Consider the following 11,846-nt stretch of genomic DNA (forward strand, 5'->3'; position numbering starts at 1 on the left):
CTGCAATTGATCTCATGCATGTGCTCATGTTTCCTTATTCTTGGATGAAAATGGTGAAAGAGAGACCCTTTCAAATGGAAACCCCTAAAAAGATAAAAAGGTAAAACTTTATTTGAATACATCTAAGAATTTCACATACTTAACAAAAGGAGCTGCAATGAGGATTTTGGCCAGAAGATGGTGTTGGTAAGTATATTTTTTTTACATAAACCACTTTTAAGGATTGCCTTAAGCTTTAGTATTGAGTACTAAAATCCTGATATTGACATCTAAATATACTCTTTAATCATATTAGAGTTTTATTGACAATGTTCTGGCTTGATATATTTTGATGTCTGATACCAATACTAAAAAGTCAAGGATTGTCGGGGTAAAATTGTCATGATTACTCCTTGGCCTCACCCTTTGGTCTCCCAATGTCTTGCGTCAAAAGTTTGCAGCTGGTTCAGAATGTGTCAGCAAGGATCCTGACTAAGACAAAAAAGTTTGAGCATATTACTCCTGTATTGGCCAACTTACACTGGCTCCCAGTCCACTTAACATGTGACTTTAAAGTTCTTTTACTAATATAAAAATGTTTGCATGGACTTGCGCCCTCTTATCTCTCACCTTTGGTTTCCCCCTATGCTCCTGCATAGAGCCTCCGCTCTGAAAATGCCGGTCTACTTGTGACTCAGAGAGCCAAGAAGTCTGCAGCCTCGAGCGTTCTCCATCTGGGCCCCGATGCTGTGGAATGCTCTGCCTCCGGAGATAAGATCTGCAACATCAGTGGAAGTTTTTAAATCTAGACTTAAGACACACTTCTATTCAATAGCGTATGATTGATGCCCACCTCTTATTTTGTATTGTTCTGTCTTTTTCTGACTGCCTGGCTGATGGTGATATGAGGGAGAAGGACGATTTGACATGAGTCAGCGGACCAGCGTCTGGACCTAAAGCATGTAAACGGCTACATCGAACAGCCTCTGTGAGGCCCCTTCTCAAGGTTTCTTTTTTCCTCACACTGAGGTGTTGAGTTTTTCCTTGCCCGCATGTTGGTTCAAGATCAAGCGATGGTGTAATTATAATCCTGTGCAGTCCTTTGAGAGATTTTTGTGATTAAGGGTTATACAAATAAATCTGACATGACTATGTGACATGTGTATGTGTGAGTATATGTATATGCATGACTTGAAAGAATTTAGAGCATTTTGATCCCGATTCGGAACCTGGAATACCAAAAACTCAATCGCCAAGAAGTGCGCCTTTTCTTACAGAAACTGTCACCTTCCTAGAAAACACCTCTGATACTGGCATTGGGGCTGTCCTTTCTCAGCTAGAGTAGGACCAGATCACCTCTGTGCCTACTTCTCCAGACGACGCAAGTCAGATGAGTGTAACAATGATGTTGGAAATCGCGAGCTGCTGGCCATTAGTGAGGCACTCAGGGAGCGGAGGCATTGGTTGAAAGTGTATAGACTGCCATTCCTCATGTGGTCAGACCAAAAGAACCTTACCTAGATGAGGACAGCAAACAGGTTGAACTCGAGACAGGCACACTGGGCCCTCTTCTTCAGCAGGTTCAAGAACATCCAGGCTGACGCCCTCTGCAACCCAAATCAGACCAGCTAGTGGCCATCTTCATCAAGGCAGCCAATTCCTTGATCATTTCCAGCACATGCCTGTCTTCCTGCCTGACTGACGCGCCTCCTCGTACTTCCCTCCTGACAATTATCTTGGCCACTTCTCTCTTGAGGTTTGGACCAGAACTCAACCCATTGATACCCTCCTTAACTTCCTTCTTTAGTAAGATTCCTTTAATGTAAATAATTTCTGTGCTGATCAGTCTCCAGCCTCTTCTGTTCTGGTTTCGGCATTAGTGGCTCTTCCAAAATCCATAACCTAAAAGTTGTACAGTCATTTTGTCTTCCTGAAAGTCAAAGTAGGAAAAATGTTAGTTTAATAAATATTTCAATCAATAAAGTAATTAATAATCGTAGACCCTTCACCCAAAATTAACAAAAGGGGTTATTTTGGTTTTAAAAATGTCAGTCATCTAGCCCCCAAAAAACTAGTTTTAATTACAAAAATCATAAAAAAGACAAGAATATGTGATTTATTTATGTAAAATAACAATGAAATATTTAGTTTGTTTACATGGAACTAAAGGTAATAAAGTAGTTATGTAAAAAGGGGCTAATTTGGTTTATATAATTTGCTGTATTAATGTTAAAGATAACACAGATTCCTTAACCACTCGGGTCATCATGGCATTACTTCCTGTGGTGTCTCTTGGCCAAATACAGCTTGCTGGTGCTAATCCTTCTCCAAGCTAGTTTTTTTTTAGGTATGACAATGCTCTCCCACGTGAAACCGAAAGTACTGTTTACGACAACCAACTAAATAAACCTGACCCAAGAACTGGGGTATTTTATTTCGAAAGCAAAAAACACAAATGTGTAATTTCTTACAAAAGAACCCAAAAACCTTTATCAAACTAATTCATTTTTGACCCATTTTTTTAAACAGTTCTTAGAGTACATGTCCACGCCTTGGAGATAACAGATGGAAGGTAAGCTGTGACCGACCCTAATCCTCTAAGTCCGTCCATAACCTCGCTTTTGTCATCCAGATATACAACTACACACACGTAAATAAAATACGTATTGTTATGATATTCTATATCTTTATTGTGTGTGTGTGTGTGTGTGTGTGTGTGTGTGTGTGTGTGTGTGTGTGTGTGTGTGCATACAGTCATATGCAAGTTTGGGCACCCCTGATCATTTTCAAGATTTTCTTTTATAAATCATTGGTTGTTCGGATCAGCAATTTTAGTTAAATACATCATACAGCAGACAAACAGTGATATCTGAGAAGTGAAATGAAGTGTTTACAGAAAATGTGCAAGAACTGCTTCAACAAAAGTAGCCAGGTGCATAAATTTGGGCACCCCAACAGAAAAATAACATAAATATTTAGCAGAAATAAGAGCCTCTAAAGTTTAGAGTCTAAACCACATATGTCAGAGTCAAGGCCCGCGGGCCACATTAGGCCCGCGAGAGGGTTTTACCTGGCCCGCGTGACGATATCAATATATTATTAGATCCGGCCCGCAGGCCGCTGCAAGCCAGCAGCCCGCAGTACGCATGAATACTACATTTCCCACAATGCAACGGGGACGCGCCGAGCGGGAGCAAAGCGGGAGGCGGTTTGATTTATTCAGCAGTCGATCAGCAGCAGTCATTAGCATAACAGCAAAAATTAGCCCACATATACCCATCAACAATGGCTAAACGGAAGGTGGACACTGAAAACCGGGGCTTTCAAACAAGGTGGGAGTTGGAGTACATGTTCACGGAGGTAGCTGGAAAAGTATCAGCGTCAGCCTCAAACAAGTAATGTAGAGTTGTAGTAATACAGTACTGTATATAAATGTATGTAAATACAGTAATAATACAGTAATGTTTCCTGTGCAATTACACATTTGAAGTTTTTACTCCGTTCAAGTTTAAAAGTTAAATATGCACATAAAGAAGGTCTTGTTTTTTGTTGTTCCCCTCGGGAATTTTAAAGCTTTATTGTCTATGTTGACTATGTTGTTTTTGTTTGCCGACTCTGTCCTGGGAGTGTTTCTTGTTTTTCGGCTTTTCATGGAAAATAGATCTTGATGTGGACAACAGTCTTTTGATAAAATTGTCTCCCATTTAGCAGAGAAAATGACTTTTGATTGTTATTATTTGTTAATCAGTAATTCCTTTTTTTCACACTAACCCAGAGAAAGCCCAGAAAGGAAAGTCAATGTACATTTGAGCAGGACAGATGAGGTCCAGTGTGTTGATTGCTATTGGTTTTAAGTAACAAGAGATTTTTGCACTTTATTTTACTGTATTTCGAGGCAATATTTCTTTTTAATAATTTCAGATGATTGAATGATAGAAAATGGTTATGAGTTGTTGTTATGAGATATGTTATGAGTTTTTTTATATAAAGGACATTTGTATTTTGTGCCTGCTGAAATTAAAAATGACTGACAGAGTCATAAGAAAATATTGCTTTATTTATACAATCATATTGTAATATATTTGTTGTGTTTTCAGTAGGTTAAATCTTGGTTTCAGTAAAGATTGGACAGTCCGGCCCTCGGCTTGTAGCCAAATGTTTTATTTGGCCCTCCGTCCATTTGACTTTGACACCCCTGGTCTAAACGCTTCCTATAGCTTCCAAAGAGGGTCTGGATTCTGGTTGAAGGTATTTTGACCATTCTTCTTTACAAAACGTCTCCACTTTAGTCAGGTGAGCATGAAATCACACAACAGATTTTCAATAATATTCAGGTCTGTGGACTGAGATGGCCATTCAAGAACATTGTACTTGTTCCTCTGGATGAATACCTGAGTAGAATTTGAGCAGTGTTTGGGGTCGTTGTCTGGTTGAAGTACATCAGCCCCGGCGCAACTTCAGCTTTGTCACTGATTCTAGAACATTGTCCACAAGAATCTGCTGATACTGCCTGGAATCCATGCAACCTTCAACTTTAACAAGATTGCCAGTGCCTGCACTGGCCACATAGCCCCACAGTATGATAGAACCCCCACCAAATTGTACTGTGGGTAGCAAATGTTCGTCTTGGAATGCTGTGTTCTTCTTCCACCATGAAAAAAATTAGGTATTTGGACTTAACCCTTGTTATATCCAAATACCTAAATTTTAGTTTCATCAGTTCACAGCACCTTTTTCCAAAATGAAGCTGGCTTGTCCAATGTGCTTCAGCATACCTCAAGCGACTCTGTTTGTGGCATGTGCACAGAAAATGCTTCTGCCGCATTACTCTCCCATACAGCATCTCCTTGTGCAAAATCCGCTAAATAGTTGAACGATGCGCACTGACACCATCTGCAGCAAGATCATGTTGTAGGTCTTTGAAGCTGGTCTGTGGGTTGAGTTCGACTGTTCTCACCATCCTTCGTCTTTACTTCTCTGAGATTTTTCTTGGCCTGCCACTCCGGGCCTTAACCAGAACTGTGCCTGTGAACTTCCATTTCCTATGTTCCTCACAGTGGAAACTGACAGCTGAAATCTCTAGCTTTTTGTGTCTTTCCCCTAAACCATGATGTTGAACAATCTTTGTTTTCATGTCATTTGTCAATCTGATTTGACAGTTGTTCTGAGGCTCCCATGTTGCCACTCTTCAGAGAAGATGCAAAGAGGAGAACAACTTGCAGCCGTAAATACCCTTTCTCATCAGATTCATCTGTGTATGTAGGTCAAGGGTCAATGAGCTTACTAAACAAATTTTGTGTTCCAATAATTTGTGCTAAAGGTATTCAAATCAATAAAACAACAAGGGTGCCCCAATGTATGAATCTACCCAATTTATTTTAAGTAATTATTGCACAATTTCTGTAAATCCTATGAACTTAATTTCACTTCTCAGATATCACTGTGTTTGTCTGCTATATGATATCCATCCATCCATTATCTGCACTGCTTATCCTCAGTAGGGTCATGGGGGTGCTGAAGCCCATCCTAGCCCTCTTTGGGCAGTGGGCAGGGGACACTCTGAACTGGTTGCCAGCCAGTCACAGGGCACACAGAGACAGACAACTCACTCGCTCATTAACACCTAGGGACAATTTGGGCCGGCAAATTAACCTGACGTGTATGTTTTTGGAATGTGGGAGGAACCCGTAGTGCCCGGAGGAAACCCGCGCAAGCACGGGGAAAACATGCAAACCCCACATACCTCAGAACTGTGCCAGACTCGTGCTGACCACTGCGCTGCCGTGCTGCTGCTATATGATATATTTAACTGAAATTGCTGATCCGAACAACCAATGATTTATAAAAGAAAATCTTGAAAATGAACAGGGGTGCCCAAACTTTTGCATACGACTGTAAATGTTTGTGTGTGTGTGTGTGTGTGTGTGTGTGTGTGTGTGTGTGTGTGTGTGTGTGTGTGTGTGTGTGTGTGTGTGTGTGTGTGTGTGATCAAGTTATAATTGCAATGTGAAGCTACAAATATTTAGGAAAAAAATATGTGCCAATAAGACCCACTACTTTAAATGGTTAATGGTAAATGGACTGCATTTATATAGCGCTTTTCAAGTCAATGAAGACCTCACAAAGCGCTTTACAATGTGCTTCACACTTACCCATTCACACACACACTCACACACCAATAGCGGCCATGCAGCCATACAAGGCGCCGACATGCTTTATAAATAAATAAATTGTAAAGAAATCAGACAAAAGCCCTTTAAAATGAGCTGTTTTCAGACCTGTCAACCTCCACGGCTCCATGCCCGTACAAACTGTCGTATTTACCCGTACAAAATACAAAATAATTGTACACCATATTTTTTTTTCTGAATGATGCATGATGGGAAATCCCCAGGCGGCAATCGCATGCGTACAGTAGCATCAAACCGCTTGCTTGGTTTGCAACTAAAAAAAACGATACTGAGATAGAGGCTTCCGCGGCAAACTCCTTTGACTTGATTGATTTGCCATTTCGTGATAGTCGGTGTATACCGGATGGAACACATCATTGACAAATTTGCGTTTTTCCGTACAGATTTTCCTTGTACGTCGTACTCGTCTTAAAATGCATAATAAACGTACTTTGTAGGGCAAACCGTACGGGTTGGCAGGTATGTGTTTTTTTACTTGTAACCTGTTTACGGCCATACCACCCTGAAAACAGCTGCTCTTGGGAAGCTATGCAATGCGGGCCTGGTTAATACTGCTGGGAATACCTGTACCAATAGATGGTTTGTCAACATCTGGTGGTAACGTAATACACACTGTCCCTTTAATTTAACTTGGTGAGACAAACTAGGAGTGCACTAATGTATGGCGTACAGATGTTTTCATTCGTGCAAGTCAATAAGAATTACTTTAATCACTTATTATTACCAGAAAAATAAAATACAACATTTGTAAAAAAAGAATAAATAGCCTTGTTATTTTAGGAATCATTTTTGATGAAGAGCACAATATGATATGTATATTATTTTTTAACTAGATTGCTAGTGATTGAAGACTACGTCAGAACAAAAATAACAAACATTGTAGTTACCCTCTACCCACAATTACGCTGGGATTATTTACGAATAAAGTAGTCCAGTGTGATACCACCAAAACATTCCTCTAGAGGGCAACGTTTCCCTATTTTGTGTCCTTAAACAACAACCGCTGTATTCGGTTTAAATTGGTTATTTTCACAAGGTAGCTTCTCTGGCCCCAAACAGAAAAAAACACGATTTAGGGTGTGTATTAACGTTCAGCTGCAAAAACAAACGGAAATACCTCACTAAAATAAGCAGGATAACACCCTGTAGACAAATATACTTACTTTTGAAGAAAATCACATTTTACTAACTCTGGTAGCGCAGCCCAGAAAAGTATAGAATGATATAAAGACTTTTGTGGGGGTGGTTGTGGTGAAGTGTGTACAAAATGTCCCAAATGTATAAACTGAAAACTGGGAAAATATATACGTTGTCACTTATTTGGGTTTTTTAATTGTTGCTGCCAAATGTTTCTGCACTTCCATTGAACTATTGTTACGATGCACTTATATTTCATTTCATTATCATCACGAATTAAGACGTTTTTTAAGCACTGGGTTGTAATTATGTTTTGCCTCTTAATCCTGGTGATCCTTTAACCTCTTTCTCTTTAAAGCCTTGATTACATGATTCACCCCAGAACAGGGGTTTCAAACTCACAGCCTTGGGGACTAAAATAAAATACAACAACAGTATTATTTACAAAAATACTAAAAAAATACTACAAAGATACTAGTATGGAAATATTTTAAAAATGCATCTACAGAAAGACTACAAAATACCACTAGATACTTTAATCCAAAAATACTGCCACATAAACATAACGACAGAAATACTACAAGATACTTCTACTGATATACTACACAAATTCTATTATGGAAATTGTACAATAATACTCCTGGGCAAATACTACAGAAATACTATACAAAGGCTACACTCTAACTAAAGTAAACATAAAATATACAGAATGTCTACAAAAGTGACTGCAGAAATTCTACAAAAAATACTAAAAAGAAATGGAACTAGTCATACTACAAAACTAAATATCAAAATTGGTGCCAGGAATCAAATAGATTGAACCATTTCGGTGGAGTAGTTTTGATGATGTGTTGTTCATATTTTTGTTTTACTTGTTTATTCATTTATTTATTCTTTTTTTGATCTTCATATTCAAGCCTATCCTGTTCTTTTAAGGGAAATAGTTTTAAATTATTTCTGGGGATGCTTTGGTTAAATTCGGTAGTGCTTGAGCACCCCCCAAAAAATGGGCTGGTTACACCCATGTAGTTATTCTACATGGGTTATAGTAAGGAATTATAAGAAGTCAGAAAAGGGGAAAGTGAAATAAGACTCTGATCTTATCATAATCTTCCGCCTTAAATCATTGACCTCGCAAACGTTATTACGTAACTTTGGCCGCCACTGAGTTTCATAATAACATGATAAGTTCCTTTTGAAAACGACGAGTTTAATGCAGAAGGAAGTTCTAAGTCACATAAATTTAGCGCAAAAAAAAACCCTCTAATGTGCTGACAACCATTTTTCTTCGGCCTTTGTCCAGTTTTTCAAAAGAAAAGCTCTCTAACAGCTGTCTCCAACCTTATTTCGAGCTAAAAGCTACTTTTTGTTACCAATTCCGCAAAGGGCACCCACTTTAATGTGAATTTCTAAAGCAGCAACTTGGCTAAAAAGGTACGTTGATAGTTAGGTGGAAAGGTAAATTGGTAAAAAACTTAAAGGGAGCAAGATAGCTAGCCAAAACAGTAAAAAGCCATCTAAACAGCCGGATAGAAAGCTTAAAACAAAGCTAGATCACCAGCTAGAAAGGAGGACGAAATTTAGCTTGATAACTAGCGAAACAGGTCAAATGTTAGCTAGATAGTATGCAAAACATGTAAAAAGCTAACATATGAATTGTTTTTTATTTTTGTCTATAGCTATCAAGGTTACAGCTTTAAAGCAATTTCAACTCTTGAGTTATCTTAACCCTAAAGCTCTAAAGCAACTTCGTCTATTGAGTTATCTTAACTCAGGTGCTTTAAAGCTTTAACTGTCATTGCACATCTTTAACAAATTGTTAGCTCTGTAACGCGAACCAGGTTGCAATAAATGCTAAAAATTGACTTCAGAGTCAATTCAAGTGTCAAATTATCGTGTACAATTTAACAGAAAATATAAGAGCATGAATAAAGCTTTAACTTTCAAGCCAAAGTTTGAATATTGATAGCACTGGATGAAGTCAAAACTGGAGCAAATTGTTAGCTTCATTATGTAAAATCTGTTGCCATAAATGTGAAAGTGTTAACCTGATAGTTAATTCAAGAGTCAAAATAGCTTTAAAATTTAAATCAACAGTTTAAAGTTTGACCAATCAACTTTGATAGCACTGGAGAGTTAAGATAGGTGTTATTTCAAGAGTTGAAGCAAGTTTGGAGGTTTTAACTCAAGGATTAGAATAGCTTTAAGTCTTTAACTTTTGAGTTTAATTTTGAACTTTGATAGCATTGGATAGAAGCTCTTTAACTCCACCCGAGGGAGTAAAAGCCCAAATTAAAACCCACCCCTACATTTGCATATTACCCTATTTTTATTACAGTGTGTATTCTGCTGGAAGTGTGAATACATTCAACAAGTGTTCTAACCATTCAATCATTGCCGTGCCACCTTTTTTCAAGCATTCAGCAGTACAACCATCCAACCCAGGCACCTTCCCCATTTCGTTTCTTTTTCTGCCTCTAGCACCTCCAATGTTTCCAAAGGTTTTACATTTAAATCATCCAGCACAGGCATTCTCCCCATACCACCGATCTCCTCGAATCTCACTTCTCTCCCATCCTACACATTTAGCAACTCCTCAAAATACTCTGCCCATCTCATCCTGACTGCACTACCGCTAACCAGCAATCTACCGTCCTTATCTTTCACTTTCTTCTTCTTTCCAGACTTGCTCTTACTCACTCTTTTCACTTCTTTCCAGAACACTTTTCTCCTTTCCTCAAAGTTCACCCCCATCTTTCGACACCATTCATCATTTGTTTTCCTTTTCGCTGCTTCCACGAACGCTTTTAAGTCAGTCGCATTTATTTGTATAGCCCTTACAAACCTTTTCTTCACTTTATACATTTCATATGCATCACCATTCTTATCTTGCAGCCACTCCTCAAAGGCACGTCTGAATAAAGTATCTATCTATCTATCCATCTATCTATCTATCTATCTATCTACCTACCTATCATCGAGAGATAAAAGTAACTAGCAAATGGTTAGCTCTGATTTGAAAACTGTGTTTTAAGATTTAACTCCAGAGTTAATTCAAGAGTTAATTTAGATTTGAAATTTGAACTGAAGAGTTGAAACTTAAACTTTGATAGCATTGATTTAAATAAATACACACGCCATTTTGACAGTTCTCATGGGTACTTAACTCAAATAAAATCAGCCTTAAAGCTTTACATAAGACTAAAGTTTGGCAACATTGCCAAAGACTTTCTAAAGTCTTGATAGTAATGTTTTTTAAAAGGATTTTTGAAATGTAAACCTTATCCACTGTTTGATGATTAAAAATGCATTTTTAAAGCAAAACTAACACTTACAGCTCAGGGCTAAAACTTGCTGTAGTTTTCCATTTTACTTAACGATTTGATAATTTTAAAAAGTTATAGTTGACGAGCATAACAATCCCTGCTTTGTTTGTGTTGATCACGTTTGAATGTGTTCAATTCTGACAATGACTAACTTTCATGTGTCTTTTCTTGTGGTGTCAGTCACTTGACTGATAAGAGCTCCGGCCCCACCACGTGCCACTTTTCTTTAACTCTACTATATGCAAATCAAAAGGCGTTTCTATAGTCAATGTCTTGAGCTCCAAACAGTGATTTACCCTTTTTTTTTAATCAATGTATTTCTTACAATTCCAGGTTGTTGTTTTTTTTTTTCAGTCAAGTACCCCTAAACGGTATTTTCAGTTAAAGATTCAACAGTAAAGAATGAAAGAAAGGAAGATAAGAAGGTCTAAAGGAAGATAGAAAGAAAGGAAGAACTGAAGGACGATTGTTCATACGTTGCTTCAGTGCTACATTTCTTATGTTTAAGGTTTATATAAGTGTCTTTAAGGTTTGTATAAGGAACCTTTATTGTTTTGTACTAATAAAATAAGCATTTAATAAAATAATATACTCTATAAAGATAAATAAAGTTAAGTTTCAACCTACTTTTGGAAGATGAGCTTCAACAGTTCGGCGACTTCCTCCTCCGTGGTAAAAAGTGGCAGAAAAAAAGGGATGCAACCATTTTCTCAACAGCATTAAGCTTCCATATGCCACTTTCATTTCAAATGGCTGGCTTCTTCTTTACACTTTTACCCAACCATATTGAATGGATGCACGAGATATTAAACAATAAAAATGTCAAAGTTCGAGATACAGTATAGAATGTTTACACACGCACTAGGAGGAGGAAGTGGATTTCTTCTTTGGGGTGGATGCTGGGTGACCTCTCACGGTGCCACACGCCGGTAGCGGCAAAAAGCACGACAGTAATGTCCTGTACTCTGAAAAAGTTGCACACAATCCAAAATCTAACTTACAGCAATGTTTTTCGACATCCCGAAAAATATGTTCGTATCTACCGTTTTCCGTAAGTCAAATGGTCGTATGTAGGGGAGCGTCTGTGTTAGTGGTAGAGGTCAGATCTTAAGTCCGAGCCTGAGCCTAGCCGGAAATACGGATCTGGTAGGGCCTAAAAGGTCAATCATGACGTTCAGGATTGGCAGCCATCTCTCTCGTTAACTTTTTTTTT

This window comes from Urocampus carinirostris, chromosome 20 (assembly GCF_059441175.1).
Source record: "Urocampus carinirostris isolate Australia breed hairy pipefish chromosome 20, RoL_Ucar_1.0, whole genome shotgun sequence".
Classification (NCBI taxonomy): domain Eukaryota; kingdom Metazoa; phylum Chordata; class Actinopteri; order Syngnathiformes; family Syngnathidae; genus Urocampus; species Urocampus carinirostris.